The sequence below is a fragment of the Miniopterus schreibersii genome (assembly GCF_964146895.1).
Source record: "Miniopterus schreibersii genome assembly, chromosome: 5".
In the NCBI taxonomy this organism is placed as follows: Eukaryota; Metazoa; Chordata; class Mammalia; order Chiroptera; family Miniopteridae; genus Miniopterus; species Miniopterus schreibersii.
This window is the reverse complement of record NC_138106.1, coordinates 90,430,632-90,458,545: the sequence shown is the minus strand read 5'-3', so window position 1 is coordinate 90,458,545 and position 27,914 is coordinate 90,430,632. Positions and strand designations below refer to the sequence as shown.

Sequence of the window (27,914 nt, the reverse complement as noted above, 5' to 3'; positions counted from 1 at the left end):
GGCCCTCCTTGTGGGCACACCCCATCCCTCCGAGTCCCTCTGCTGGGCCCAGGAGGGTGAGCTGGACTGCCTGTCCAGGAGTCCAGGGGGCAGGGCACGCGGAGAACAGACCTGTGGTTTCTACTTGAGTTATGAGTCTATTAAATGGGAAATGATCATCTACAGGTCTTGCAGGACTCAAGAGGCTTGACAACATCAGGAAGAAATGTAGAAGCAAAAAACTGAGCTGCTGTCTTCACCAGTGAAGGGCTCATCCCTGACCCCCACCCTTCCGAAATCACACTGTTCATCACACTGTTCCCATCAGGGTGCCCAGCCAGCCCCGAGATACAATCAAAAGTGCCCCCACTTTAGCCTCTCATACTCAACCCTTTCCCTGGCTGGTGGCACTACAAAGTCACTGCCAGATCCTCAGGAAGGGAAGGGTAAGACCCATAATGCCTAATCTGAGTGGGCTGAGCCCTCCCAGGAAAATAGCTCCAGGCTGTTCAGGTCTGCTCCTCTGTGCCCATTCTCCCTGCCTGAGATGGAGCCCAGGCTGCCCTGGTTCTCTGCCCCAAATGGAAGAGGCAGGCCTGTGCCTAGTAGTCCCAACAGACATCCTCCCCTATCCCCCATGTGACCACAGGCAAGTTAGCCAGCTTCCCAGGGCCTCCATGCCTTCACCCACAGAGCAGGGACAGACCTTCCTTGAAAGAGTGATGTGAGGCTCAGCAATGACACCTCTAACTGCCTAGCCGTGCTGGGCACCCAGGAGGCCTTCAGAGCCTGGCAGTCCTTTCTCCTATTCCACTGTGGCCCTTGCGCCTCACACCAGAGCTGAAGCACAACAAAGCCGCATGTGTTGAATGGGCCTCTGAACCAGATGCTACATCCTAAAGAGGGGCCACATCTAGAGAGAGGGGCCACATCCTAGAAAGAGAGGGGCCGTGTCCCAGAAAGGGTACATCCTAGAGAGAGAGGGGTCACATCGTAGAGAGGAGCCATGTCCCAGAGAGGGGCCAAGTCCTAGAGAGAGAGGGGTCATGTCCGAGAGAGGGGCCACGTCCTGGAAAGGGGCCCGTGGCTGAGACAGCATCAAACTCCATCTCCCTGCACCTGGTGTGTGAACTTCCATCCTGGTAAAATGCACTGGTCCTGCTGAGCCTCCTTTCTCACCTCCCTGCCTCCTCTTGCCTCTTCCTTACCCTCAGGGGTGCTGCCTCCCTCAGAGTCCTGATCCTCTCCCACAGGCACATACTCTGAATCAGGCACTTTACGGACTGACGGAATTTAATCCTCAAAGGCCCTCCCTTCCACAGATAGCTGAGCCTCAGAGTTTAGTCACTTAGCGAAGGACACGCAGGTAGTGCCTGGATGACAGGGATTTGAGCACAGGCCCATCTGGCCCAAACCATGAGCGTGTTTTGTTGATAAAGTGGCCCTGTTCCTTCCCCCAGCACAAGGAGCCTCTTGAATGCAGACGCTGTGCAGTGGGCCTCATCTGTGCCACTCCACGTGAGCCTCCCAGTGGCCTTCCCAGGTCAGTACTATGACTATGGCCCTCATCCTATCATCCAGAAAAGGAAAGGGGTCCTCCAGCATGCACTCTGGCCCCCACTGTCCACTCTCAGCCAACTCCTAAGACCCCGGCCACAAATCCTGATTCCCTTTCTAGGGAAGGACCCACTTCCTCTCTGGATGGAGTACAGCTGGGGAGAAGCAGAAGGGAACAGCAGCAGCCGCCAGGGAAGGACTTGAGGCTTCTGCCAGCTCTGCTGAGGCTGCCCTGGAGGCCCAGGTGGAGTCAAACCAGGGAGGCAGCCCTTGTCTTTGCTCCCCCCTTCTCTTCCCCAGCTGCCTGTGCCTGCTTCCCCATTCCTCCCTCAACAAACCAGTCTGGGGGCTAAGCCCACTCTCAGAGGGTCCCTTGCTATGAAACCCTTTGGGACCAGGGATGAATTGAATTCTGTGGTTCCAAGCCCCAGCAGCCAGGCCTGAAGTCTGGGAAGGAGACAGGCCCCCACTTAAGAGCTCTAAGACAGTGCACACATGTTCCACGGCACGGGTTGCCACTCGCTGTCACTTCCTCGAAGGGACCTCCATACCCCCCCAGGTATGGCACACCCTCATTCTCTTGATCTCATTTTACTCCCTTTAAAGCCCATCTCACAGCCTACATTTTTATCTTGCTTAATTACTTGTTAACTTGTTTACCACTGCCTGTCTCTTCTACCAGAATGAAGCTCTGTGAGGGAGGGGACTTTGTTCACCACTGTATCCCAGTACCCAGAGGTGTTCGGTAAACGTCAGATAAATGAATGAATCTTGGTGAACCAGATTCATTCTGGCTCAGGGAGCAGCACAGGGGTGGGGTAAGACTTGTGCGCCTGGAAGGGGACAGAGACTCCATTCCTGATCCCCTCTCACCACCGTCTTCTTCAATCTGAGCCAACATCTCCCTTCACAAGCCACAGACAGATTCTGAAGGGCAGGTGAGACTGTTTTGCAAAAACACCGGTTCTTATCTCCAGTGTGCCCAGTACTTACAGGAACCTGTCAGCTCAAGATTTTATACACACACACACAGGCATCCCTGTGGCAAAGCCTGACTCCTTTGATTCGGACCATCCTTGACATATTTGGGTTTCTTTCCTAGTAGCTTTGCTTAAACTGGAGCCAGTCTTCATTAAAAGGAGTGGGGAAATTGAAGGAACCTGGAAAAAACAGAGAGAAAGCTACATGGGCTTGCGCTGGTACAGAACCTCATCTGGTGGTCACTGCTTCAGTCACCAGGCAGGGCCAGGCCCACATTCTAAGGGCTGTTAGGGAAGCAGCTTGCTTACCCTTAAGCCTTCATACCGCAGAACAGCTACCAAGGGGGTGCCAAGCCAAGGCCCCAGCAGGCCTCTCCTTTAATGAATAGTTGCATTCATTTATAACAAGTGCTGGGGGTGCCTGTTTTGCAAATGGATGCCACTAAGTGCTCCTAAAACAACAGCTTGTTTTAAGTGGGTTAAATATCCTCTGAGCAATCTTCTTTATGTGACTGATTTAAACAACACCTCCTGTTGTCCCAGTGGGAGGAAGGCTTCAACCTGCTTGACCTGACTCCCTTGATTCGGAACTAATGGAGGCGGGGTACATGTGACATCTGATTGATTATTTAAAGAAATCTATGACCGAGACCATGCACATCCCTAACTGTTCAACAACTGCCCACATTTATTACCATCCACTTTGTGTCAGGCCCTGACTAGGTGTCTTACAGGATGCAGAGTGCACTCAGATGTGGGCCCCATGCATGGGAAGCTCAGCAGGTCACAGGGCTGAGGAGCACTCACAGTCTAAGGTGTCTGCCCTGTTGCCACACAAGTTCACAAATCACAGCATCTCTATAAGGTGGGCTTGCATCCCAGTTCATCATGGAGTTCCTGAAGCCCGGAGAGGGCACATAATTTGCCCAGACACAGAACCCATTAATGTTGGAGCCAGGATTAGAACCCAGGCACACTGTCACAACCTATGTTCTTTCCACTCACTCAGTGGTTCTTAAAGTATGGTCCCAGGGACAGCAGCAGCCAGTCCCAGGAGGGAATGATTAGAAATGCAAATTCTCCCTTCCAGGTGATCCTGACACCTGCTGCAGTTTGAGAATCTCTGTACTGTGCCAGGGCACTAACGTGGGTGATCAATGCAATCATGGAGCAACCTGGGAGAGAGGCAGGAATGAATGTGAGATGGTGGGGCAGCTGTCAGGGAAGGGAAGAGGTGACACCTGGCTTGGTACTTGTGGCACGAATGAGAATTCTCTGGGTGGCCCAGCAGAAGGGCTCTACAGGTACAGGGAATGGCATGGGCAAAGGCTTAGGGAGCTCAGAAAATATAATTATAGTTCTGAAAATATGTGGAATGTGAAGTGTGAGGCCAGAAGATGGAGTAGGGGCTTCACCCTGTGGTGTGTATGAAGTGGATAACAGCTGGCAGGAGAGGCCTGGACTTATCCCCACGTTAGTTTCCCCGAGGACCACACAGCAATGTATACCAATTCCTTAATGGGAGACTATCTGCCACATCCATGAAAAACCAGTCTCATTAGGACAGATTGAATTTTCCCATAAAAATAATAACCAAAGCCAAAGCACTGTTATAAAATACTGCTCTGATTCTGTTCTCAGCAGAAGGCCTCTGTGAGGGCCTTTTGGTTTAAAACAGAGATTACAAGTATGGAGAGTCCGTGTTACAGAAGGCTGAAGACGGGTGCTTCAAAGAACGAGGTATAATGTGCATTGCTAAGTGAAAACAGTAAGGTGAAGAATGCTGTATTTGGGTAAAAAAAACAGGTAGGGGGAAGAGTACGCACACGCACATGCGTGTGAGTGCAATAATAATATATGCATAAAATCTCTCTGGGGAACTGGGACAGGGCTGAGAGGGTAGCTCCCTGTTCACTGTGTACATTATTGAGCCATGTGATTATGTTACTTCCTATAAAATAACGAAATATAATTTAAGCTATTTTGAGTGATAAAGAGTTCAAGACACATTAGGACCAACTGCCACTTTAGCTGTATGTAATCAGACGGGATGAGCGAGCACTGGGAGGGGAGTAACTTCCTCCCAGGCTCCATGTGATGTCTGCATTGCTACATGCAGAACTGATGGCCCACCAGGAATCGGCTCCCACCCACCTGCAGCCTGGGTCTCATATTTCCAGAAACCCTGCATGGTGGATAACTGGGATCTGAGAACACACTTTTTGCAGCAAGAAAAAAAACACCCTCAAGCGTGTAATGACTTCACTGTCAGCTAATGCTGGGGAAGGATGCCTTGGTAGAGAACCAGGCAGACTGAGAGGTTGGGGAGGGAGAAGGGTAGAGGTCATGACCCTGTCCCCCTCCTCTGGAAACACGACTGTGCACCCCCTGCATTATGAGGAGCAAAGGACAGGTCCCCAGGGAGTACCTCCTGCACACAATGTCTGCAGCCATCTCATGGAATCAGTTATCGAGTCCCATTATTTAGTCCATAAGGATATCATGGCACAGAGAGGTTAAATAACACACCTGAAGGCTACTCAGCTGGTCATGACGGAGCTGGGATTCCCACCTGTGGATCTATCCATGAAAAGTCTAGGAGCCTCTGTACCAAGTGGGCCTTGGGCTGGTAAGAGAACCTGACCTCACAAAATAAGTGTAAACCTCAAGCCCCAGACAGGGCCTCCAGGCTTCTGGAGTAGACCCATAGCAGCAACACAATCACTTATGCAACACAATCCACTGACAAGTTTGGCCTCTCTTACAGTCTGCATAAATGACTGTCATTTATGCGTTAATAGCAAAGACATCAAGGTTTGGAAGTTCCTGGAGTGTTAGAAACACAATTCGTAATTACAAGCACACAAGAATTTGTTCAACGTGTCAGCTATGTGTGCAACAATTATTACCCTGGTTAACGGTAATTCACATTTAATATGCCATGTGCACAGGGACTGAAAGCCCTGAGTGGGGTGTTGGGCTTGCACCTCAGTTATTTTCCTCCGGGTCATCTCCTCTTCCAGGGTCCCTCCTGACTCCTCCCGAAGTGGGGCTCATCCTCACATAGCCGTACCGTGTACCTGGTGGGTCTCTCATGGGGCTCGCCCCTGTTTGGGGGCACCCAAGGAGGAAAAGTGCACACTCCTTCCCTGGAGGCATTCCTGCTGGATCTTGCCTCTGCCCCAGGGAGGGGTCCTGTTCTAGGCTTGCTTCCCATTTTTCCGGGCCAGTCTGGGGACAACACTACCTTCTAGTAAGTCCCTCCCTGCTGCATGCTGCTTGCTGTCAAGGCCCTAGCTCTGCTCCTGGATCTCCCTGACCTCTGTGGCAGGGATGGTTAGCTACACTAGTAGTAGCAGAGACTGCCATTTCCAGAGCATAGATTCAGTGCCACAGATTCTATAGGGTTCACACAGGGTGTCTGCAACCCTTCCAACCACACAGACGACAGCACATCCATGTCTTACAGAAGACATGGGGTTCAGAAGAAGATTGCACACCAGAATTCAAGCGGCTGGGATCAGATACCAACAGATGGCACAGGCCATGAAAGCCCCACCTGGGGACTCAGCCCCCATCTGGAAGGTGCTTCTTTACTCAACACACACTAGCATCTCTGTGCACCAGCTCTGGTGCCAGGCACAGGGGCTACAGTGGAGCAGGGACAGGGACCGCCAGGCTGTGAGTGTTGGGCATTCACTGTGTGCTTTATGCATAACTTGCTGACTCCTTGCCCATCCTGAGGCCAGAACTTTATAATCTGCATTTCACTGACCTGAGGCTACAGAGGGGAAATCTGGACCCAAGCACTCCCCTGCAAAGAGTGGTTTCACCCAGCGATCCCCAGGTCAAGCTTAGTGGCAAATCTAGATAGGCTTGAAAAGACAGCTCAGGGTACAGCTGATGGAGTGCTCCTGGGGGTGGGGGGAACAAAAGACAGGGTGGTGGCAACTGCAGGCTGCAGCCACCAAACCAGCAGTTTGGATGCCGGCTCAGGGTGTAGGTGAAGAACAGGGGAAAGCTTAGCCCGGCCTTGGCATGACCAGAGCAGTCCCCAATGGCGCTTCTCAATGGACTGGTCCCCACTGGCCCAGCCCACCTGCCATCACTGGGGAGGCTGGCACCACCTGTGGCCCTGCTGGAGAACTGCAGCCTGGGCTTTCCAGCCCCAAGAGCCAGCCTGCAAAGTGGGTAGTGCCCCACACCCTGGGGGCAGGTGCCCAGAGGGTGGTGGCTGAGCCAGCCTCTTTATCCCACCCTAAGCTTCCTCATTCAAACTTACTTTTTCCTAAGCCACCCTCCTTCACAGCCCTCCTTGTTGTATAGAGAGAGGGCAGCTGGGTCAGGAAGCAGAGCCTGCCTGGACTCAATTTCACAGACATTTGAATCTAACATGTCACTGCCCTGCTTCAAACCCTGGCTACTCACTGCTTAAGAAAAAGCACCAAACTCCTTGCCATTTTCACAAGCCCCTGTGGATTTGGCCTCTGCCTGTCTCTGCCCTTCCCACTCTGCTCTAGCCTCATACCCAGCAAGTCAGCTCCTGCCCCTGGGCCTTTGCGTGTGCTGTTCCCTCTGCCCGGTACACCGTCTCTCTCTTTTCACCTACTTAACCCTGACTCATCTTCACGCCTCAGCTCCTCCAGGGAAGCCTTGCCTGACCTTCTCAGGCACACTGAGCAATGCCTCCCAGCACAGGGTCTATATGGTTCCCTGGACAGCTCTGTGAGCATAAGGTTCATGTCTGCTCTACTCACTATTTATTTCCAGCCCCAGCGCAGTGCCTGGCCCATACTAGTAGTTCAAGAAATATTTGTGGCCTTGCCAGCATGGCTCAGTGGTTGAGCATCCACCTATGATCCAGGAGATCTCAGTTTGATTCCCAGTCAGGGCATATGCCTGGGTTGTGGGCTCCATTCCCAGCAAGGGGCATGCAGGAGGCAGCCGATCAATGACTCATCACTGAGGTTTCTCTCTCTCTATCCCTCTCTCTCTGAAATCAATGAAAATTTTTTAAAAATCCTTTATAAATAGTATTTACTTCCCAAGGGGATGGACACTGAGGTAAGGGCCCTTTATACTTGAGCTCTGGGGGATGTTAATAGATGATAAAGTACAGAGGTATCTTGACCAGGAGTCGACAGCCTGGAAGAGCTAGAGCTGAGATGTGGACTAGATATGATCTGAGCTGAGCCATTCCATAGCCCCTCAGGCCAGGCACATAGCCTAGCTCCTTCTGAGGATTCACCTGCTGGGTCTGCTTAAGCTGTGCACAGATGGAGGAGGGGTTGGAGCTCCCTTTCCCCTGGGATTACCACAGGGGCCTGGAGGGAGATTCTAGAACACTGAGCACAGGAAGACCACATAAGTGGGAAAGAGACCCCCATGCCCAGGCACTTCTTCCTTGCCAGTGAGCACTCCAGGCTGGTCCCACCACCACCATGCGGGACCTCTGCTTCTAAGAGGTGCCCTCTTCTGGTGAATACAGCCTTTCAGGCCCACAGTGTGGCAAGACTGCGCTCTTTGCCCACTGCTCTTATCCAGTATGTGGCCTGAACAACTGTATGTTGGAGGTGCCTGGGCTCTGGCCCACTGGTACTGGGTAAACCTTGGTCCCAGCCATGCTCCCGACATCAACAGTAGATCCTGCTCCTCCTTCAAGGGGGCAGGGAGCCCTTCTGGTGAGGCCTTGTAGTCATGCATGCATGTAGCCACCTGCCACTTTCTTTCCTCAGACTCTGGGAGAGATTTTTGTGGCTCAGATAAGATCCAGCAGGTCTAGGAATCACAAGGCCTACCAAGAAATTGTCAACAGAACTGAACCCTGACTTTAGTTGCCTCACAGGGAACTATCAAAGCTTAACAGGAAGGCAGTAAAAATCCCAGCCCAGGCAGGACGGGTGATGTGTGGCTTGCTTGGGTCCTCAAGGAGACAGGCCCTCAGTCCTCTCACTGCAGCCACCACAAGCCCTGGGCTTCTGCAGGGAGTCAGGAGTCAGGAGCCAGGAAGAGGTCCAGGCCTGGCTCAAGGTCACCCAATGACCAGCTGGCAGCCGGGCTGGGGCCTGAGCCAGGTCCCCAGGCTCCACCCTCAATCCAGAACCAGATCTGTTGGAGTGGGGAGGAAGGGGAACAGGTCTCCAACTTGGGCCTTCACTGGGCACAGAGGGACTGTTCTTTGCAGTCCCCCTATTTGCCCCGTGCCAGACTGCAGCCTCTTTCAAGTCTTGCTGATGAGGAAAATCTGGTGCCAGCATCCACAAATATGTGTGCCTTCTGGAATGAGGCAGCAGCCCAGGCTCCAGCCCAGTGGGTGGATTTAAAGGCCCAGAGGGAAGTCACAGGGTGGGGGCAGAGCAAGCTAATGGGTGTTTTCTTTAAAATACGATGGGATATATATATATATATATATATATATATATATATATATATATATATATATATAGTACCCCCAAAATTTATACACATACTTTGAATAATTATAAAGGCAGTACTTATTAAAATACATTTCATTTTCGAAATTGAGTTATCACCTGTTAAAGTATATATACATTTTTGGGGGGACATCCTGTATATCCCCTGAATATTTCTTTTTATTAAAAATCATGTTTTTATTGATTTCAGAGAGAAGGGAGAGGGAGAGATAGGAACATCAGTGATGAGAGAGAGTCACTGATCGGCTGCCTCCTGCACACCCCTTACTGGGGATCAAGCCTGCAACCCAAGCATGTGCCCTGATTGGGAATCGAACTGGGCTCCCCTGAATATTTCTGACCAGCTATCCAAAATATGCTTTTCATGTTTGCTCTGGGGAGGGGTGGAGCAGGTATAGTTTTTATTGTATCCTCTTATAATATTGAACATCTTTACCATGTACCTGTATTTCCTAAGCAAATATTAAACTCATAGAAATAAACACATAAAAAGCCCAGGAAGAAAGGAAACAGACAGGAGCTTGGGATTTCAGAAGAGGAAGGGCACTCGGGTATTGACCTTCCCTATAAAAACAAAAGTTAACATTTCCTGAGTGCTTGTGGGAGCTGCCCATGTTGAAGCCCCTTTGGGCAGGTTGCATTTCAGCCTCAGAGTGACCTGAAGAGGTGGATACAATGGTTGTCATAAATGAGGGGACAGAGCCTAAGTCCTAAGCACTAGCCTAAACTGAGCTGGGCCCAGAAGCTCTGGTTCTTGCTCCTGGCCCCTCCAGGACCAGAGTTCCCAGAGAGCCCCAGGGAGCAGCAACCCTGCTCTGGAAGCAATTGGTAGGGGGTGTATCATAGCTGAAACTTCTTGGGTCATGTAGGCAGGCTGACGAGATCCCAGGGGTCCATTCCACCCTCCTGGGCCAGGCCCAGCTGGACCACAGCCCTGCCCCGAGCCTCAGTTTCCTCATCTATTAAATGGGTGAATCTTTCCTACCTTGCAAGGTAGGAGTAAAGATTACCCAAGGGGAGGTACCTGGCACATGGAAAGTGCTCAGTGCACACCCATTCCCTTCCTCCTCTTCCCAGCCCTGATGACTCTAGGGGCAGGAAGGCTGAGTCCTGCCAGGCCAGGCACTGCGCTAGGGAAAGGCACCAGGGTCTGGAAAGCACATTGGAGGCTGGCAGTGACTCTCCTCCACCCAGTGGAGGCCCTGGACATTGAAATGAACAAAAAGCCCCTCAGGAAACTGGTGGGCAGAGTGCGTGTGTGTGTGTGCGCGCGCGCTCCCATGGGCTTGCATGGGGGCCAGAGACCCAGCAGGTCCTTGCTACAAACGGTGGCCTTCCCCACATAGCCATCTCCTGGCTCTTGGCTGCCCCAAACAGATCCAGATGGAAAGGACTGGGAGGGGACACTTTCTTTTCCAGACAGGGAAAGACATGGCAGGGCCCACCCTGGCCCTCCCTTACCTTGGTCCAGTGCCCTGGGTGGGGGCCTCTGCCTTGCTGGCTCTGGGGAGCTCTGTGGCCCACGTAGATGAGCTCCTTCTGTACCACCCCCCTACCGCCTGCGCAGTGGTCAGTTCAGGTCATAAACCCTGAGCCCAAGTCAGCACCAGCCAGACATGTGACAGACCACAGCCCCGCAGACCTGTTTGGCAGGAGGAGCAGCTGCTCCTGGCACTTTCCATGTGCCAGGTACCTCCCCTTGGGTAATCTTTACTCCTACCTTGCAAGGTAGGAAAGATTCACCCATTTAATAGATGAGGAAACTGAGGCTCGGGGCAGGGCTGTGGTCCAGCTGGGCCTGGCCCAGGAGGGTAGAATGGACCCCTGGGATCTCATCAGCCTGCCTACACGACCCAAGAAGTTTCAGCTATGATACACCCCCTACCAATTGCTTCCAGAGCAGGGTTGCTGTTCGCCCTGCTCTCAGGGGCCAGCAATGATCCCCAGCTGCTGCTGGGTCTCCAGCCCAGAGCCTTCAGTCCTGGGCTCTCGTCTGCCCCATAAAGGTACGGCCACAGGGAGTGATGGGGAGGATCCGTGGGGGGACAGGTAAGGGGCAAGGACACACTCCTCACCCAACAGTGCTAGGCCACCTGGGTAACTGTGCACGAGAGAGAAATGGGTCCCTTAGCTCACTCCATAAATGAGCATCAGACCCAGGTAGATTAAAGACCTACTGGAAAAGGTGAATATGGGAGATTCTTCCTGACCACAAGGCTAGAAAAAGTATCTTAAAACACACAAAACATTAATAATAAAGTGAAAGATAGACCTGACTACTTAAACTAGGAACTACGAAATTATGACATCCACCTCATAACCCAAGGATACGTGAAAAAGGCAACATGCTTACAACATATGTAACTGACAAAGGATTAACATTTGGAACACCTAAAGAATCCTCCAAGTCAACAAGAAAATAAAAAAACAGCTCAAGGTGGGCACTTCATCAAAAAGGAAATCCCAATGGCCGTAAATGTACAAAAACACTCAACCTCATCAGCAATAAGAGGAATGCAAATTAAAATCACAGTGAGAAACCACTACACATCCACCAGGTGAGCAAATATGACAAAGGCTGACAACAGGGAGTGGCAATGAGGAGGGGAGCGGCGCTGCTTTGTGACGCTGTGTGTGCTTCAAACCCAGTTCGAGGTGTACGCCTAGAGAAATTCATGCCACATGTGCTCGGACTCAGGTTAAGAATAGCCCCAGCTGGAAACAACCCTCATGTCCATCACGGTAGGCCGGATAAATAAACTGTGGCCTAGGGACGCAACGAAATACTACACAGCACTGACAAGGACAAACTGCAGCTACTCATAACTGGGCAAGTCACACAGCCACAGCTTTGAGCAAAAGTAGCTGGACCCAAACAAATATCCACAGTCCAAGTCTATATTATAGAGAGCTCAAAAATGAGATGAAATTTTATTGTAAAAAGTTGTTCAGATAGGTGGTAAGGCAGTGAGAACAAGGAGGACAGTATTCTTTCCATCTTTTTGTGTGACGGGTTACAATCCCATTTAGGTGTGTGTATGGGTGGTGTGTCTGGGGGGCAGGGGACAAGCAGGGACAAGCTATGGCTGTCGCACCACCAGGTGGCGCAGCCTCAACGTGACAGCGACGCAGCCACACAGGGCTTCCAGCGGAACAGGCTCCTCCAACTCTCTCATTTCACAGAGGAGATCAGAGGATCAGAGACAGACAGGAACTTGCCCAATGTAGAGCAGCAAGTTAGAAGCCAGCAGGGGCAGGACTGGAATTTATGTCGCACAGAGCCCACACCGGGGTTCCCTCCTCTTCACTGCAAATCACCTTGAATACCAGCCAGAGCAGGCTTCTTCTTTTTAGCACCTAACGCTCTCTGAAATTCTTTCATTTGTTCTCAAATTTACTGTAGGTCTCCTGCTGCTAGAATAAAAGCTCCTGGAGAGCAGGGCATTTGTCTGTTTTACTCCTGTGGTATTGTAGCTGGCACTCCATAAATATTTGTTGAATGAGGAAATGAATGGGGCTGACATTTGTATTTAGACTGTGAGGCCCTGGAAACACTTAGTGGCTTCTATGATATCCCCAGAGGAGAAAACAAAAATAACCATGACACTCACACACTGTCAAAGAGTCCTCTTCATCACTGGCACTACCGTCACTCTCATACCAGGAGGAGGGAAAAGAGGCCCAGGGAGGTCTGGTGACTTGTCCAGGGTCACAAAGTTAGGAAGCTGAGAGCTGAGATCGGGACCAAGTCCAGAGGCAGGCTGGCTCTCAGCAGGTGCGCACACCTGTGACACTTCCTGTCTCCACACACCCCCAGCCCTTTTGGGTGCCGATTACAACTTCCAAAGTACTTTCTGGTCTCTTCCAAGCTCACTTGGCTCAGGGAGGGAAAGGTATTGGCTGAAGTAACATGAAGCCCCAGCTCTCTGACCTCCAAGCTTCCCAAGTTGGTGTGTACGACAGTGACCATAGCAGATGCCCATGGATTTGCCATCGGACACTAAATTTCCTTCCTGCTTTGCTGCACACCAAATCCTCAGGACCTTTGGCTAAGTCCAAAACTTGGTCCCAATCCAGCATCTGTATGAGCCGAATAATGAAATGTTCCCATAATTCTCGCTGAAACTATATTATCATCCTGTAAGTCAGACAGAGAAAGACAAATGCCATGATTCACCTATATGTGGACTCTAAAGAACAAAATAAACAAAATAGAGAATAAACTGATGGTTGACAGAGGGGAGGGGGGTTGGGGAGATGGGTGAAAAAAGTGAAGAGATTAAGAAGTAGAAATTGGTAGTCACAGAATAATCATGGGGATTGAAAGTACAGCACAGGAAACATAGTCAATAATATTGTGATAACTACATATGGTGCTGGGTGGGTACTGGAAATATCGGGAGGAGGACTTTGTAAAGTGTATGACTGTCTAACCACTATGCTGTACACCTGAAACTAATAGGTTAAATGTAAACTGTAATTGGAAAAAAAAAGAACCTATATTACCATCCTGATAGCTTCCACCAAGTTCTCAGATAATTTTTAAAAATTAATTTAGCTCTGGGAGTCTTGGAACTAAAATGACCCTCCGGGGCATTTACACTAACAGATATATCAATCCTCTCTCCAGCCTCAGTTTGGATACCTCCAATGAGAGGGACTTCACTAAGTTGTAAGACAGCTTATTTTTGGTGTGGATTCAGCTAAGTTGAGCACAGCAAAAACTCATTAGCCCCTGGCACTAGAAACTAGGAGGTGCCTCAGCCACCTTCCTACCCTCAGGGAGTTCACCATCTTGAAGAGGAGACTGTCACCCCAACAGGATGGGACACAGTACAGGCTGGGATTTCCTTCTAAAGAGCCAGTATGTGAGGACCAGGCTCCTGTACAGGATTACAATTCCCTGCAGGCTCCTGTGGATTTCTGTGGGTCAGCCTGGACTCCACGTTCACTTGAGTCTGAGCACAACCCCCTGAGGATGTCTGGGCATACAAATACAAACTCAAAACTGTTGGGGCCCTAAGGCAACGGAGTAGCTCTGAAAGCACTATCAACAGTGGTGGGAGGGAGGTGCACTGCTGCCTTATGGGGTTCATATTACTGTTTTAATATTATACTTCTAGAACCTTCATACACATTAATGGGCGGGTTTGTGGTTTTACAGATGAAGTGTGATAATGCATGTGAGAGCCATCCATTACAAGGCCTGGCAAAGAGGAGCCCATGCTTTAAAAATGTTTGCTGGGTTTGAACTGCAAATGTGCCAGATCATACCACATACACACTGTTCTTTGAAGAGTCACAGAGAACTCGGCTGCTTGCATTCCTGCTTTCCCAACTTGGCACTTGCTGTGGTAGCTCCACCGAACAGCCAGAGAAGGAGGGGGATCTTGAAGACTGGTGTCTCACCAGGGGTCTGAAGTCAGTCCTACCTGTGTTCCTCACACTGCTCCTACTCAGTGATAATGGTATCCCAAGGGAGTGATGTGGGTATGAAAATGATAAGAATGCACAGAGGTTGCCAGGTGGCAGGGTGGGGTGTGCATTTCTGCAGGAGCGAAAAACAGGGCAAAGCTGGGTCCAGTGGGAAGGTGGTGAGCACTAGAAGATGCTGCTCCTAGAAGCAGGTGTGAGTCACACTTCAGGGTGGCGGTGAACACCATGGCTGAGCAATGGCAGTGTATGGGACCCCAGGACACACAGACCTTACCAACAGGACAGCCTTCACCCAGTCTCTTTCATGTAAGAAATACCTCCTTATAGAAGCGAACGCCACTGCCTACCCCCTAATTATGAAGGACAATTGGGGAGTGATGAGACAGACGTCTAGCCAACCTTCCAGATTCATAGCATCCTAACCAGTGAGTATTCAGATCCAACCTGCACATCCCAGTGACAGGGAGCTTACCACCACTACAAAGGATGGCTGTGCTCTGCCTGGCTAGGGATGCTTAGACGCTTAGCTTACTGCCCTCCCCAGCAATTAGGACACTGAGGTGGAGGAAAGCTGAAGACACAATGGGGCCCAGTTCTGGCTTGACCTTGGTACTCCCCTCTGCACAATGGGGAAGGAGTGTGACTAAAACCATGGGGTTGTTGTGGGGCCAGAGGAATAGGGTGAGCAGGGCAGGGTAGGTTGGTTAGAGCAGTGGCTGGAAGGCAGGCAACCATGACCCCCCCCCCCCCTTTAAGCAGCCTTGAGAGAGGGTGGCAACTCTGGTCATGAGACCCAAAATTACTTAATGTTTGCAAACTGTGCAGGAGCTAGAGTCTCCTGCAAAGGAAGGTGTCAGTCCTCTCCTTTGTCCCTCCACTGCAGGGACCTCTGTGGCGAAGCACTGAATCCTCTGAGTGCAGTAACTCCCCAAAGATGGCTGGATTGCTGAAAAACAGTATGATGCTGCGTGACCTTGGGCTTGTCCCTGCCTCTCTCAGGCCTCAGTTTCCCCTTCTCTCACAGGGGATTGGTCCCAGGATGCTCCCTCCAGTGCCGACGCTCAATGGCTGTGCTGCGGGCATTCTGGCACCCTAAGCACCTCTTAGCTTGTTCTCCTGCTTCCCGGTGGGTCTGGGGCTGTTCCTTTTCTCTCCTTTTGAACCCAACTGCTGGGCTCTGGCCAGCCCAAGTGAGAAGCCAAGCATAAAGCTGGGGCACGGGAGGGTGACCAGGGGCCATTCCTGTGCCACCGCAACTCAGAGCCGCTCCGAGGGCTGTACAGGCAGCGTGTGCGCTCTGCAGCTGGGACGGCGGGTGGAGGGGGCTCGGCGCCGGGCGGGGTGCCCACCTCCCCCCCACGGGGCATGCCCAGAACCAATGTGCGGCCTCGGCAGCGGGCCCACCGCTCTCCAGGTGGGCTCGTGCGTCCTGGGGGCAGGCCGGGGAGGGGACACCGCCCTGTGTGCTCCCTTCGCTTCGGGAACAAGTCAGCTGGGGCGGCTGAGAGCTTGGCAATTTAAAGTGGCGACTGAGCCGCAGGAGAGGCTTCCCCACGCCGGGGTGAGGCAGGCGGCCCCGGCCCGCCTCTGCCAGCCCCCCACGCGCCGCCGCCCAGAGCAGCAGCTCGGGCGGGACAGGGCTTCCCGCGCTGCGCCCTGGCCCGGGAGGCCCACCCCTGGCTGGCGGGGCGACGGGCCTAACCCGGGACAGCCCCGTCCCGCCTCGGCCCCGCTGCTCCCCACGCACCGGACGCGGAGACGGCCGCGCTGCTTCAGCCCCGCACCAGCTCCCACGCCCGCCTCCCCTCCCAGGGCCAGAACCTGCCTCTTGCTGCCCGAGGTCACACCGGGTCGGGGTAGATCGGATTAGGACCCGGACCCTCCAGCCCAGCGAAGCTCCCGACTCCCTGCCTGCAGCGCTTCCCAGGCCCCGAACGGCGGGGCCGCGGCGGGATTTCTGCGCGAGGCGGCGGTGCGGGGAGGAGGGAAGACCCGGAGGCGGCGCCGAGGCGGCCACCCTGGGCCCGCCCGTCTCCCCGCGGCGGGCGCCTCCCGGGGGCCGCGCTTGCAGCGCCCGCAGGGCTTCCCGCAGCCGGGCCGAGCCTGCCGCACCCCCACCGCAGGGCGCCGCCACGGGAGGCCGGTCGGCGCTGGACTGCAGCCCCGCCGCGTCGCCCGCAGGTCCGCGGCCTCGGAACCCCCGCCCCGCCGCAGAGCCGCCGCGCCCCCGCCCCCACGGCCCCAGCTCCCGCACCGGGTCTAGGCCGCCCGCAGGCCCGCCTCCTACCTCGCGGGTCCGCCCGCAGCGGCCGAGGTCGCGCCGTCCCCGCGGCGGGCGCGGCCCCAGCGGCGGGCGGCGGGCGCGGGGGAGGGGGACCCAGGCGCCCTCGGGAGCCGCAGCCTGCGCCCGGCTCTGCCGCCGGCCCCACCACCCGCGCGCCATAACCTTGGCCGTGGCCTCGCCGTGCCTGCCTCAGTTTGCCCCCTTCGAAAGGTGGGGGACGGAGACGGAGAGGTTGGTGCCGCCCAGGTGCGGACCCCACACGCGCCCGTGCGAGCTGAGCGCGCGGGGTGGGCGGGGCCGCTGCGGCGGGCGGACCCTCGGGGGCGCTGGCGGGGACTCTGCGCCCCAGCATTCCCTCGGACTCCGAGACCCCTGAACAAACAGCGGGGACGCACCGCGGCCCAGGCCGGCGCCGCCTGCAGAGAAGGCCGCCCGCCGGCGACGCCCGCCCCCGGCCCGAGCCTCCCGGGCCCGCGACCCACGGCGCGGGCGGCCGCGGGGTGCGCGCTTCCGACCTGCGACCTGCGCCTCGTCCGCGAGGCCCCGAGTGCCTCCTGCGCGCGCCTCGCGCCCGGCCCGCCGCTCATCCCCGGCTGCACTGACTCAGCACCGCGGCGCGGCGGGGCCCGAGGCCTGGCAGCCGTCCCGGAGCACCGGCGGCGCCGTCCCAGGGGCCGAGCCGTGGGGACAAGGGCGGGGGCAGGCGGGGGGGGTGCTCGAGGGAGGGCGCCCGGGGAGGGCGGGGGCCGGGCGGTCCCAGTGCCCGCGCGCCGCCCGAGGGGCAGCGGCTTCCCGGCGGGAGCCGCCGCGGGACTCGAGCCGGCGGCTGGGACGCTGCGGCCGCGCCCCTGGGCGGGAGGCGGCCCGAGCGGCGGTGAGGCCCGGGGGCGTCGCCCCGAGGGCGGGGGGCTGCGAGCCCCGCCCCGCGCAGGGCCCGGGCGTCAGGTCAGCCGCGCGGCCGGCGGCCGGGAAGGAGCCTGCGGGGGGCGCGCTGCCCCGACGGACGAGGCCGCGGCGCGCGGAGCCTGCCGCCGTCCTGACGCGCTCGCGCCCGTGCGGGCCGGGGCCGGGCCGGGGGGGCGGCGGGCGCCCGAGGGTGGCCGCGCCCCCCGCGCGCCGCCCGCGCCGCTCCCCGCAGGCCGCCTCGTCGCGCTGGGCTTTGGGGACGAGGCGAGCCCCGCCCCGCGCCGAGGTTCACGCCTCGGTGTTGTTGGAGCTCTTGCTTCTGAGACTGAATTGTATAATTTCAGAAACATTTTTTGAGAGAGCGCCTGGGGGGAGAAAACATGGCTCCCTGCGCTGATAACGACAGCGCCCCGCGGGAGCCGCGGCGGGCGGGAGGCGGCGAGGGGCGCGGGGAAGGTGCTGGGCCCGCCCGGGCGCCATGCTGTCATTCGAGAAGCCCTGAGGGAAGATATTAATTTAACTGTAAAAGTTAAAACTTCTAAATGGAATAAGAACAGCACACAAAATTTTGAAAAGACAAACGGAAAAGTTAAACCACGTCTGCCGCGCATAGAAGCTGGCGGAGGGAGGAGCCTGTCCCGCCCCGCCGCGGGGAGGCGCTCGCGGGCGGGTCACCGCGCGCTCCTGGGGGCGGAGCGGGGGCGCGGCCTCCGCGGGAGGTTCCAGCCCCTGGGAAAGGCTGGTCTTTGGCTGCGGCGGGCGCGGGCGCGGGGCCTGCAGGGCAGGTCCCTCCCGGGCACATCTAAACGCTTATCTACACGCGCTGTCTTCAGAATGTACACGCCGCCAAACGCCCATCCTGGCGCCTTCCGAGGGGCGGTGGGGGCGGGATGTGTGTGAGGAGCTTCACTTTTCATATTACACTTTTCTGAGGATTAGTCCATTTTTCAAAAGTCCCCAGGTGTTATCTAGTATAGGCGCAGGCTCATGGGTCAGTTAAATCTGTTGCTGTATATGCATAGAAAAAATTAAGTAACTTGTATTAAAAATTAAAACGATTTTTGAAGTGAATAAAAAGTGTTGAAACACCTGAGGGCCTGGCTCACTAGGTCATCGTTATGACCATCCATTAAAAAATGTGCCTTCTGCTCAGGGACTGATAAGGAACAGTCTCCAAGATATTTTGGTCAGTAGAAAGAAGGCGCAGTACAGGGTGTAGGGTGTGTTACCTTTTATGTTAAAAAAAAAAAAAAAAAAAGAGGGTATAGGATATTATCTCTGACAAAGATGCTGAAGGAACTGGCATGGTGGTGCCCCGGGGAAGGGCACGGAGAATTGAGAAACAGGGTGGGAAAGACACTGCTTGTCACGGAAATGTTGCATTTAAACGTTTTCTTTGCACTATATGCATGTGGGGGTTTTTCAAATTATCTTTAAAAAAAATCATTTCTGGCCCTGGCCGGGTTACTCAGTGGTTAGAGCATCGACCGCAGACTGAAGGGACCTGGCTTTGATTCTGGCCAAGGGCACTCCTGGGCTGCAGGCGCCATCCCGCCCTGGTCGGGGCACAGGAGGGAGGCAGCCGATGGATGTGTGTCTCACATCATGTTTCTCTCTCTCCTTTCCACTCTCTCTGAAAAGCAATGGAAAAAATACCCTCAGGCGAGGGTTAAAAAATAATAACAGCCATTTCTGAAATGGACATGGAGTTGGGAGGCCTGGTTTCCAGGGCCTGCTTTGAGGTGAGCTGGGGGTAATTCCCGTGTGACCTCAGGGGAGGGTCCTCTCTCTGCTGGGCCCCAAGGCCTTTTCACCTGGCCGGCAGGAAGCAGGGACCGGGGAGTGCCAAGGCTCCCTATAGCCCCTCCTCCACACCAGCTTCAGAATCTTCTCACTGGGAGAGCCAACCAGATGTGGAAGGGGGCTGGGGAGGCAGCGGGCTCCCCATCCTTGGATTTGTGGGAACAGAGGCCAAGGGTCAGCGGTTTGCAGAACTGCTAAGATCCCTCCTGACTTGCCGACTTGCTGTTCCTGTTTCCTTCTCCACTCACAGTGCCCTGCCTGGAAACTCTTGGTTCATATTTCTTCTCCAGGTTTCCTGTGGCAGTGGTCCCATTTTCTGGGTTAAAGGCCAGTCTTGTGGAACTGGGACAGATGACACAGCACTCGGCACCTACATGGGGCTGAGATGCCAGTGGGAGCCAAAGCCTCACATTGGGAAACAGAACCATTCAGCCCACCCAGAGATCAACCGTGACCTCAGTCCTGCTCCTTTCTCTCCACAAGTAGCTCTCCATCCTTATGGCCATTCTGGTTCACATCCCCCCATGCTCCCCCCGTCAGTCATCACCCAGAACCCTCTGTGATTCCCCATTGCCCACAAATCCAAGTAGACACTCTTCAGCTGGACATTCAAGTGTCTGTACTTTCTGGCCTTAATTTACTTCTCTAGTTCTTCCCCTCATCCATGACTGTCCTTTATTTAAAGCAGTTTTTCAAAATACAGATTCAGTCACCAGCCTTCTTTGCTCAAAGCCCTCTCCGGCCCCCTGAAACCTGAGGATAAAGTCTAAGGTCCTCAGGCTGGCATTCAGAGCTGGCATCTGCCTCCTGCCCAGCAACATTTACAGCTGCTTCCTCCAGAGTCAAACTATACTTAATGCCCTTTGAGCACACCGTGCAATTTCAACAGAGTATCTGCACATACTGTTGCCTTGGGCTCCTTAGTATATGAAGAGTTGTTACAAATCTGTGAACAAAAACATGAACAATTCCAAATAAAATACCCAACTGACCTAACAAGGTGGTTCGGGGGGGAAATACAAATGGTATAAACACACAACAAGGGACACAACCTCACAAAGAAAAAATCATAATGACATACTACTTTCATCCATCAAATTGGCAAAAATTTCTACAATGCTCATGTCTCTTTCAGTTGAAGTCCAAATCCATCCTTTAAATCCAGCTGCAAACATGTTCCCTCCTCTAGACATCTTGGCTCCCACAGTGCCCTGTACTTCCTGAGACAATGCTTAGAAGAGGCCAGGCACAGAGCAGAAATTCAGTCAATGTTAACTATTAATAATAAAAATAACCACTGCCACACTGTTCTGTATCGTCGGCTAATGGGTCTGTTCACCTCCCAAAGCTCCCTAATGGCAGGGATGGAGCTGGAGTCATCTCTGCTTTGGTAGCATCAGCACAGGGCCTGCTACAGAAATATGCTTAACAAATGGGTAAGCAATTGGGACAGATGAGGTGCAGGAGGCAGAGGAACCAGCCCTTAGGGGCTGCTCTGCTGGCAAGTGGAGGTGCTGCTATGGAGGAAAGGGGGGTGGGTGTAAAGTCAGGTAGTGGGCATGGCCCCAGGTTTGTAATAACACAACCTCCACCAATTGGTGCCCACACTGTGTCAGACAAGCACTGTGCTGGCTCCTTGCCCACACTATAACTATTCTTTGTACTTCTTCAAGATGGCTGGTGCTCCCTCCATTTTACAGACGATAAAACTGAGGCTCTAGGAGGGTGGCTTCCTCCCAGTGTGGCTCTGATTACCCCACACTACCTCTGTGCTGGCTTGTGGGCACTGACAGCTGCATGGCTTTGGACATGTCATTTTCCCTATTTGGGCCTCTGCCTTCCCATCTGAGAAATGGCTGTACACTGTGTTTCTCAAAGTTAAGCACTGGTGATCCCTATGGTTCATCAGATCCCACCTAAAGGACCACTGCACCCAAAGTTAAGTACAGCTCTACCAGAGGACCCCTTCAAAACTGCCTGACCATAAACACACAGGAAAGGCAGCCACAGAAGTCAGGCAGCACAACTGTTTATTTTAGAGTCATGCAGGTAATCTGAACATGTTTTTGTGAAAGTGAGGTAGGGTGTCATCTTCAGGAAAATAATGTTTAAAAATGGTCTAATGGACAAATGGTCTGATGCGAAGATAATTCATTGGAAAAGAGTTTCTTTATTCAATATCACTGGGACAAGTGGCCATTGACTTGCAAAAGGGTGCATTTGGACTCCTATTTCCCATCATACAGAAAGTTAACTCAATCATCAAAGATCTAAATATAAGAGTTAGACTATAAAAACTCTTAGAAGAAAACAGAAGAGTAAGTCTCTGTGCCTTTGGGTTAGGCAATGATTTCTTAGCTATATAATAAATGCACAAGCAGTAAAAGAAAAAAATTGATATATTGGACTTTATCAAAATTCAAAACTTCTGCACTTCAAAAGACACCATCAAGAAAGTGAAAAGGTAAGCTACACACTGGGAGAAAATATTTGCAAATTATATAACCAAAAACAGACATGCATTTCGAATATAAAAAACAGTATGACTCAATAATAAGAAAACATACAATCAAAAATGGGCAAAAGGCCTGGCCTGTGTGTCTCATTGTTGGGTGTCGTCCCATAAACCAAGAGGTCACCAGTTAGATTCCCTGTCGGTGCACATGCCCAGGTTGCAGGCTCAGTCCCCAGTGGGGTACAGGCAGGAGGCAGCCAATCCATGATTCTCTCTCATTGATGTTTCTCTCTCTCTCTCTGTTCCCTTCTTCTCTCTATAAAATCAAGAAAAATCATACAATTTTTAAAAAGTACTTTATAAAGGGCTTTGTTAAAAAAAAGATGGGCAAAGGTTTGAAGAGACATCTCACCAAAGGAGCTATATGAATAAGCAACAAGCACATGGAAGACGCTCAACACCATTAACCACAGGGAGGTGCACACGAAACCACAGTAAGGCACCGCCCCACTTCACACTCACCAGATGGCTACAATTTAAAAAGGCAGACAGTAACAAGTGTTGGTGAAAATGTGGAGAAACTGGGCCCTCATACATTGCTGGTGGAAATGTAAAAAAGTAGAACTGCTGCAAAGGATTCCAAGATGGGGGTGGATGGAGTGGAAGCTACCCTGACACTCTCCTGGGACCAAACTGGAATGACAACTAAACTATAGAAAAACCGTCCTGAATAATCAACTGAAGACTAGCTGGGGAGCACCCTCATATCCAGGGAGGAAAAGGGGAGACCGCATAGAGACATGTAGGAAGTGCAGAGGCATGAGGGGGCTGGCCGGGATCCCACAGGCAGCAGCTGAAGGTCTGGAGGAATATCTCAGCTATGGGGGGTTCCCACTGAGGACTCTGGGGCCTAAAACCCTGGCGGGGCTCCCCAGCCCAGAGCACCAGAACTGAGACAGGTGCCCACATAACACCTGCTGTGAAAAGCAGCAGGGTTTCTGTCTGCCAGGGAGAGGCAGCTGGAACTGCAGGCACCCTCTTAAAGGGCCAACACAAAGTTTTGTGTGCAGCCTCTCACCTTGGGCTCCAGCTGAGGGAGGGCAGAGTGGACTGGAGCTGTGTGAGGAGAGTCCAGCATTGTGGGCTCTGTAGATAGAGCTCAGATGGCAGCCATATGGATTCCTGTGCTGAGTCATTCCCCCCATACAGCAGAGGACATCTTTCTCAGGCAGACATTTACCTTCCAAGCAGCTTTTGCCTGGAAGGGAGGAAGCAATTGCCTCACCCTGCTGGAAAACCTCTTCTCCAACCCAGTGGAGTTTCTATAGCCTGAGACTCATTAAGAGACTGAATAACAGCCTCTGGGTACTTTGAGTCTTTGCCTGATTTGCTTCTGGACCCAGGGCTTGGAAAAGCAGACCTTGATGCACATCTTGATCCTGTCCAAACACACCCAGCCCCATCAGAAGGAACCACAAGCTGTGGAGTGTGGAAAGCTTCAAACAGGGTACTCAAGGCCAGTCACAAACAGTATCTGACATCGACCTGCACCAGAGATCATCCAAAAGACTGGGAGCCCTAGCAGATCCACCTAATACATAGAAATAAACCCAAACAGGCAGCCAATAGGGGGAGACCAAAAAACAAGCCCCAAGTGAAAGAACAAGATAATTCTCCAGAAAAGAGCTAAATGAAATGGAGATAAGCAATCTATCAGATATAGAGTTCAGAATACTGATCATAAGGATGCTCAACAGCATGAGAAAAGATATGGAAACTATGCAGGAGATTAAGAATGACATAGTAGAAATTAAAAAAAAACATTGGAAGGAATAAACAGCAGATTAAGAGAAACTGAGGATCAGATCAGCAAACTAAAAGACGGTAGAAAAAAATCAATCATGGAACTAAAAAGAAATCAAAAAACAGGAAGACAGTTTAAGGGAGCTGTGAGACAACATGAAATATAACAATATTCGCATCATAGGAGTGCCAGAAGATCTAGAAAGTAAACAAGGGTTAGAGAACCTGTTTGAAGAAATAATGGCAGAAAACTTCCCTAACCTGGTCAAGGAAAAAGTCACACAAGTTCGGGAGGCACAGAGAATCCCAAGCAAGAAGAACCCAAAGAGTTCCATGCCAAAAATTCAAGACAAAGAGAGAATCTTAAAGGCAACAAGAGAAAAGCAATCTGTTACCTACAAAGGAGCTCCCATAAGGCTGTCAGCTGACTTCTCATCAGAAACTCTACAGGCCAGAAGGGAATCGCATGAAGTATTCAAGGCTATGCAAAACAAGGATCTGAAACAAGACTACTCTATCCAGCAAAGCTATCATTCGAGGTAGATGGTGAAATAAAGAGCTTCCCAGACAAAAAAAAGGCTAAAGGAATTTATCACCACCAAACCAGCATTGCAGGAAATGTTAAAGGGACTGCCATAATAAGAAGTTGAAATAGAGAGAAAGAGAAACATAGGCATAAAAAAATAAAATGGCAATAGATAAGTACCTATCAGTAATAACTTTAAATATAAATGGATTAAATGCTCTAATCAGAGGACATAGGGTAGCTGAATGGATAAGAAAACAAGACCCAAGCATATGCTGAGACCCACCTCAGAACAAAGACTCACACCAGCTGACACAAAAATAGGAACAAAAAACTTCTGGAGGACTTTAAAGGAGAGATTGATTTTACTGGATAGATCTTTCAGACAAAAAATCAACAAAGGAAACAGTGATTCTAAATGACTCACTAGATCAAATGGCTTTAATTGACATTTACAGAACATTTCACCCGAAAGCTGCAGGATAGGCATTCTCCTGAAGTGCACATGGGACATTCTCAAAGATAGACCACATGTTAGGACACAAAACAAGTCTATTCAAGTTCAGGAAGATTGAAATCATAGCAAGCATCTTCTCAGACATTTACACCATTGAATACTATGCAGCTATAAAAAAGAAGGATCCCTTACCCTCTGAGACAGCATGGTGGATCCTGGAGAGTATTATGGTAAGTGAAATAAACCAGTCAGAGAAAGACAAGTGTTACATGATCTTACTTATATGTAGAATCTAATGAACAAAATAAACCAATAAACAAAATAGATCCAGAGAAACAGAAGCATGGAACGGACTGACGAATTTCAGAGGGAAGACAGGAGTGTGTGGGTGGGGAGAGATTAGCCTAAGAATTTATATGCATATATGCATAACCCATGGACACAAACAATAGTGGGGTGAAGGCCTGGGGGGGAGGGGTATCAGTGGGGGAAAAAGGGATATTTGTAATACTTTCAACAATAAAGATAAATTTAAAAAAATAAATAGGTAAATAAATTTAAAAAGTGCAGCTGCTGCACTAGCCAGTGTGGCTCAGTGGTTAGAACATCGACCTGTGCACCGAAGGGTCACGGGTTCAATTCTTGGTCAAGGGCAAGTACCTGGGTTACAAGTTAGATCCTGGCCCTGGTTGGGAGAAGGAGGAGTATCAGAGGCAACCAAATGATGTCTTTCACATTGATGTTTCCTCTCCCTCTCTCTTTCTCTCTCTCTCTCTCTATCTCTTCCTTCCTCCCTCTCTCCCTTCCACTCTCTCTAAAAAATCAATGGAAAATATATCCTCGGGTGAGGATTAACTACAACAACAAAGTGCAGCTGCTAGAAACAGTTTGATGGTTTTTTTTTAAGTTAAACATAGACTTACTATGTGACTCTGCCTTCTGCTTTTAGGTACCTATTCAAGAGAAATGAAAGGGTATGTCCACATAAAGACTTACATGTGAACGTCCATAGCAGTATTGTTCATAATAGCAACCAAAATGTCCATTAACTAGGGAAACAACCAAAATGTCCATCAACAGGAAACAATAGATAAACAAAATGTGGTCATTCATATAATGAAATATTATTCAGCAATATAAAGGAATGAAGTACTGACACCTGCTACTACATGGGTGAACCTTGAAAGCATTATGCTGAGTGACAGAAGCCAGTCACAAAGGTCATATACTGTGTAATTCCATTTATATGAAATGTTCAGAAAGGCAAATATATATATATATAGATGTGTTTGTTGTGGGCTACAGGTGTGACAAGAGAGTGATAGAAAATAGACAAGGGTTTCTTTTCACGGTGGTGGAAATAATTTAAAATTGTGGTGATGTCGCTGGACTTGGTGTGCCCTGAGACTTTTGCAGAGCCTCAGACCCAGCACTGGCACCGAGTTTGAATGTGTTTCAATTTGGTGAACACCACTTGCCCTTACCTGGTGACTCACTGATAACCTGCCTCATACAACCAGCAACTCATGTTTGAAGGAGGCTGTTCCAGTGACTGAGCCTAACAGGCAGCTGGCAGACAAAGGCAGATCTCAGGGTACCTTGGGCCTTGGCTAACCTGTCACTGGGCTCCGTGCTGGTGGAAGCCAACCTTGGTACATAGCTTGGCTCCTCCCACATGCACCCAGGCCCAGCAGAGGCAGTTACAAACTGTGGATTGCTCAGTAGCTCCAGACAGGTAGCCCAGGGCCAGTTACCTGCAGCGTCTGATATTGGCCTGCACTAGAGTACTTCCCAAGAGGCCCCAGAACTAACACACCCAGTGGCAGGCTTTGAACCACATCAGAGCATAACCTAATTAGCCCACAAATGGTACACCCAAAGGGAGATCTTGGCAGGCATCAGACCCTGCTGGAGTGAATTTGCTTTGTGGGGCCAACCCCTGCACAGCAGCTTGTACACTGTAACTAGTAATAATCCTTATAGTCAGCCAACCTGAGGGTCAGCAACACACACAATAGGACAACAGCAATCAAGACTCAACTACAACAGAAAGACTCACATAACCCATAGAAGGGACACTCCTGGAGCACCTAGCTCAGGTAATCAAGGAGACTGCACCACTGAGTCTCACAGAACACCTACTATATAAGGCCACCATACCAAGACTTGAAGACATAGTAGATATATCTAATACACAGAAACAAAAACAGAGAGCAGCCAAAATGGGAGGACAATAGAGAGTTGAATAACTGAATTATCAATGGAGAGTTGAATAAATGAATTATGGTGCATCCGTATATTAAAATATTATGCACACATTTAAAAAAAACACTCCCAACAAACAAAAGTTCTTGGACCAGATGGCTTCACAGATGAATATTACCAAACATTCAAAGAAGAACCAACACCTATCCTTCTCAAACTATTTCAAAAAATTCAAGTGGAGGGAAGACTACCAAGCTCATTTTATGAGCCCAGCATTATCCAAAACCAGATAAAGACACTACAAAGGAAGAAAATTATAGGCCAATATCTGATGAATATAGATGTTAAAATCTTCAACAAAATATTAGCAAAACAAATTCAGCAATACATTAAAAAGATCATACACCATGACCAAGTGGGATTTATTCCTGGAGTGCAAGATTGGTTCCATATGTGCAAATCAATTAATATGATACATCACATAAACAAAATGAAGAATAAAAAATCATATGATCATAACAATAATACAGAAAGAGCATTTGACAAAATTCAGCATCCATTTATGATAAAAATTCTCGGCAAAGTGGGAACATACCTCAACATAATAAACCCATGTCATACTCAATGGGAAAAAACTAAAAGCATTTCCCTAAGATCATGAACAAGACAGGGGTGTCCACTATCACCACTCTTATTCAACATAGTGCTAGAAGTCCTAGCCACAGCAATCAGGCAAGAGAAAGAAATAAAAGGCATCTAAATTGGAAAAGAGAGATAAAACTGTCATTATTTGCAGATGACATGATACTGTATATAAAGAACCCTAAAAATTCCACACAAAACCTACCAGAACTGATAAATGAATTCAGTAAAGTAGTAAAATACAAAAAAAAATTCAGAAATCGGCTGCATTTTTATAAACCAATCATGAACTATCAGAAAGAAAAACTAAGAAAACAATCCCATTCACAATTGCATAAAAACATCTAGGAATAAATTTAACCAAGGAGGTAAAAGACCTGTACTTGGAAAATTATAAGACACCGAAGAAAAAGTTGAGGAAGGTACAAATAAGTGGAAACATATACA

General features: G+C 51.0%; 1 protein-coding gene across 11 annotated transcripts in view; it reads right to left on the bottom strand.

The window, feature by feature from the left end:
• IQSEC1 (IQ motif and Sec7 domain ArfGEF 1) overlaps positions 1 to 27,914 on the bottom strand; it is a gene marked incomplete at its 5' end in the record, with an annotated part of 201,931 nt that overhangs the window by 95,274 nt on the left and 78,743 nt on the right. The window contains one exon of one of the 11 annotated variants that reach the window (XM_081138972.1): positions 17,186 to 17,338. The exons of 9 other annotated variants lie outside the window; for them this stretch is intronic. Of the gene's footprint in view, positions 1 to 17,185; positions 17,339 to 27,914 lie in introns of those variants that run through there. One more of the 11 variants, XM_081138975.1, reaches the window with a different exon arrangement.